A 5,129-nucleotide genomic window follows, 5' to 3' on the forward strand; every position below is an offset into this window, starting at 1 on the left:
GGGAGTGAGAAAGAACACACCTTAGCAGAGAGAAGGAAAGCAAATGAGTAATACTAAAATTAAAATACCTAATAAGAGAAGACATACAATAGAAAATTACAACTTAGAACATTATTTTCAATCCTACTTTATAAAATGTTTATTTGGGCACTTGGGATATGTATCAACTCTTTAGAATGGTCTATGAGCTAGTAGTGTCAATGACTTCCTCACAGTGTTACTGTTTCTTCAGAAGCAATTAAGCAAATTAATGAGCATATCAATGAAAACAATTAAGTATGGCAACAATTCAAACATGAGAAATTGGAGAGAAAAAGCATCTCAGGTGTTAACTCAAGTCTCAAATCACTGTAGGTGAGCATTACTCTATCTGATTCTACTTTTCCATTGTAAGGAATTGTGTCCATTCACAATAATTAGATCTTATTAAACACCTTTTGAAGAACAACATCATGCTAAGTACCAACCAGAGAAAAGTTATGAATATTTAGAACTTCATTTTTAGAATATTCATTTAGAAACAAATAAAGAACATTTTAAATTACTTAGTCATTTAAGCCTCTTACACCCTAACATACCATGTACTTCAAAGTTAGGTATACTCTTCATGGAAATGATGATTTTAATATTAGCTTGCAAAATGTGCCTGTCTCCCTAACTATAACTCACAGATATTCCCGAAGTTGTGGACAGAAACAAAATCAATAATAATAAATGTGAAGCTAATTTGGGTTTAGAATAATTTTTTGTGTTATTCTGTTGGCAGAGTATATAGGATGAACATTTTTAGATTCAGTATGTGATTAATTGGCTAACCAAGGGATATTTTAGTACATCATTTTTTTTATTTAAGAGAGAGAGGGGAATGGAGGGAGAAAGAGAGGGAGAGAAACATCAATGTGAGAATCGTCAATTGGTTCCCTCTTGTATGCACCCTGACCAGGGACCAAACCTGCAACCTAGGCATGTGCCCTGACCTGGAATTGAACCAGCAACCTTTTGCTTTTTGGGGCGATGCCCAACCAACTGAGCCACACCAATCATGGCAGTACATAATATTTTAATTGTCTCTGTCTGCTTTGTAAGATAGCCAAAACACATCAACTAGCTAAAATGCTAAATTTATCCCAATCTTTGCTTTTCCAAAGTATCTATACATATTTTTTCAACTACAGCACTTTTATTTTCTTCACAATGACCTGTTTCAGAGGCCTAATGTTCTCATATGATAGTAGAAAACTAAAATTTGTCACCTCTTAAAGAAGTGAGAATTGCATACAAAATCGTTACATAAATTGAAAAGGATGAATAAATTTACAGGAGGAAATGCAAACTATTTTCCAACTCAAGGCAAGTAACAAGCCAGATGTTCTAGCAAGAAACATCAGCTAAGAATGGAAAATGGGACCCGACACTTGGACCGGCCCAATCCTGTGAGACTGGCAGGACAGAAATGACAACTTGTTCAGGACTTGAGCCAGCCTCTAGAGAAAACCTGGAATAGGCAGCTCCTGAAGGGTAATAGCCTGCACACATCAGGAACACACAATCTCATGATTCTCATCAAGCCACTGGATTTCTCTCCCAGAAACATATTCTCATTTAAGCCACCAAGTGACCGATTGCAGGTACAGTCATTTAAATCAGATATGTTCAGGGTATTAAACATGTAATAAGGTCACTGTTAACTTAAATACAAGGTCAAATCAGCAACCAGGTTTACAATTCAGGGCTGAGACCAGATACAAGTTTCAAGGACAATTTATTTTGGAAAGCTAATTCCAGTTTCACAAGGCCAGCATGAGGTGTGTACATTTGCCAGGAAAAACTTAGACTTGATCAACTCATGCAGCAAATGCTACACATATGCCCATAGTCCATTTAGAAGCATTTGCAGTGGGCAGTGGAAGGGCCAATTCACTGTACTCCTGCTTGCTGATCCACACTTACGGGAAGGTGAATAGCAAGGCCAAGATGGAGCTGCCAATCCATACTGAGTACTTACGCACAGGTGGGCAATGATCTTGATCTTCATCATGCTGGGAGCCAGGGTCATGATGTCATTCTGCTTCTTGTCTGCAATGCTGGTGTACCTGGTGGTATCACCAGAGAGCACTGTGTTGGTATAGAGGTCCTTATGGATGTTGAGGTCACACTTCATTGATGGAGTTGAATGAGGTCTCGTGGATGCCATAGTACTCTGCACCGAGGAAAGAGGGCTGGAAGAGGCTTCTGGACACTGGAGCCACTTGTTGCCAATGGTGATCACCTGCCCATCAAGCAGCTCATAACTCTTTTCCAGGGAGGAGGATGAGGACAAAGTGGTGGCCATCTCCTGCTCAATGTCCAGGATGACACAGCAGAGCTTCTTAATGTCACACACAATTTTCTGCTTGGCAGTGGTAGTGGAGCAGTAGCCATCCTCCATGAGGATCTTCCTGATGTTGTCTGTCAGGTCTGGGCCAGCCAGGTCCAGATGCAGGATGGCATGGAGGAGGGTGTAACCCTTGGAAATGGGCACAGTGTGGGTGACCCTCTCCCCAGAGTCCATAACAATGCCAGTGGTGTGGCCGGAGATGTACAAGGACAGCATGGCCTGTATGGCTATGTACATGGCAGGAGTGCTGAAGGTCTTGAACATGGTCTGAGTCATCTTCTCATGGTTGGACTTGGGGTTCACGGGGGGTCTCTGTCAGCAGCATGGGGTGCTCCTCTGGGGCTATATGCAGCTTGTTGTAGAAGGTGTGGTGCCAGATATTCTCCATATTGTCCCACTTAATGATGATGCTGTGTTTGATAGGGTACTTCAGGGTCAGGATACTGAGCTTGCTTTAGGCCTCATCACCCATGTAGCTGTCCTTCTGCTCTGTGCCCACTATAATGCCCAGGAGTCAGGGATGCTCGATGTTGGAAGGGAACATGGCCAGGTGGTTCATCCCCAGCAAAGCCAGCTTTGCACATGCCAGAGCCATTGTCAATGACAAGTGCCATCCTATGAGAGGGCAGCAGTCGCGGGTCATGGATAGCAGAGCAGTGAGAGTACAAGGACTGCAGGCCAGCTGCAGTGCATCAAGATAATTTTTCCTTGACTCTGAAGCACTGGTCCTAGTCATTTTTTGGAGTGTATGACTTTATAAAATATAGACGTAATTGCTAGTCTCCTGTGTTCTCTCATTGCTTTAGATGGAAATGTTACTCATAGTATCTTTTAGCTTTACTGAAGAATAATTGACAAAATTGTATATATTATAGTATGCAATATATGATTTAATCTATATATATACTTTGTGAGATGATTACCACAATCAGGTTAATTAACACATATTTACCTTTTTTCTGTGTTTCGCTTAAGGTTTACTGTCACCAAATTTCAAGTGTATGTACAACACACTATTATTAACAATAATCACTATACTGTCCCTTGATCCCCCCATTTTATAACTGAAGCTTACTCATTTTATAACGGAAAGCTTGAACCCTTTGACCAGCAACTGCCATCACACATACCCCCCACCCATCTCCCCAGCTCCTGATAACCATCATTGTACTCTCTATTCCTATGAGTTCCGCTTTTTTTAGATTTCACATATAAGTGAGATCATACAGTTTTTGTCTTTCTCTGGCTAATTTCACTTAGAATGATATCGTCTAGATTCATCCATGTCATTGCAAATGGCAGGATTTCCTTATTTTTCGTGGCTAAATAATATTTCATTATTCAGCCATATATGGGAAAGAAGTCAGTCAACCATTACACTGGCAAGCCTCCTTTGAATTTTCTAGAGGCCACAGAAGGAACCAAGACAGTACTTTTGGAATCTAAACAAGTGAAAAGCTTTTGTTCCCATTCAATATATGATCAATCATTTCACTTACCTGTCACATCCTCAGCTATTCTTATCCAATCTATGCAGAAGAAGTTCTGCTAACAATTCCACAAACTCCCATGACAAATACAGATTTGTACAAATTATTTTAGTGGGCCTTAGAGATGTTTGCTTCTTGCTGCACATGTTCAAAAATACCGCCCGTTAGCCATCTTTCTGCTTTCTCTAGTGCTGTGTGCTTACCTGGATTATCAATCAACCCCTCAAGCACAGTTCCCATGTGCTGAAAATTCACTGTTAACTGTCTTGCCATCCTGGCTGCTGCCTGAACACAACACCCCTCAATGCAAAGCAATACAGCCTCACCCCAGCTCTTCTCTTCTAAAAGATTATCTGCCTCTGTCCTCATGTACACATTTAGCAATATAAAGGAAAAATTACTTGTAACTACAACAGAGGCAGATTAAAGTCAATTGAGGCCCCGGGTGCAGAAGAAAATATTGGGCCCCTTAAGAAAAAGAAAGAGACAGGGAAAATAAAAATATATGTTAACCATATTTTATGCAGCACAATAATGAAACCAAACTTGGTGTCATTAGAAAAAAGTGTAAAGTTGGGGTTTTGTGGGGCCCTTCAGAAGTTGGGGCCAGGGCGTGCGCCCAGGGTGCCTGCCATTAAATCTGTCTCTGATAAGGATAGAAAGCCCCCCTGCACCACTTAGTTATTCCTCTCCCAGACTCCTGCTACATCATATCAACAAGTCTCTCTGCAGAAAATTTCCAAATTTTTGCTTTTGCTTCGCATTTTTCAAATCAGGTCAGCTTTTACTTACCCTTTGCTTAATATTTTGCACAGCTTCAAGAATGCATTTTGTCTTTGCAAGTGAAATAAATGGGAACTGATACAGGTAACTCATGCAACTGAGTAAGTTTTAGTCTCTGCCATAACCTATTTAGGAAACAGAGCTTCCCAAACACTTGCTCTAATGCTCTGTTGGAATAAATAATGAAAGAATAACAGGAGGAATTATATCATCTTCCACATGATCATTAGCGAAAGTAAAGTTTGTCTCCAAAGATTAGGAGTTTAAGTAATTAGGAGTTATAGACACTGCCAAGCTATGATGAAAAACAGTTTCATCATAGTACCCTTGCTGTGAACTAAAGAGAGGAAGAAAGAGAAAACAAGTTTGAGAGTAACTATAGAGGAGAAAACACATTTTACATAGCAAAACTCTTTGAAACCAATGAATATTACCTGAGCTTGAGTTCCTGGGTGTTTTTGATATTGGTTTTTTGTGGC

The 5,129-nt window shown here is 40.2% G+C and overlaps 1 pseudogene; it reads right to left on the reverse strand.

The window, feature by feature from the left end:
* Positions 1 to 1,881: 1,881 nt before the first annotated feature.
* On the reverse strand, positions 1,882 to 2,991 carry LOC150004538 (actin, cytoplasmic 1-like; annotated as a pseudogene).
* Positions 2,992 to 5,129: the final 2,138 nt, after the last annotated feature.

This window comes from Furipterus horrens, unplaced genomic scaffold (genome assembly GCF_987537825.1).
Source record: "Furipterus horrens unplaced genomic scaffold, mFurHor1.1.pri manual_scaffold_7, whole genome shotgun sequence".
Lineage (NCBI taxonomy): Eukaryota > Metazoa > Chordata > Mammalia > Chiroptera > Furipteridae > Furipterus > Furipterus horrens.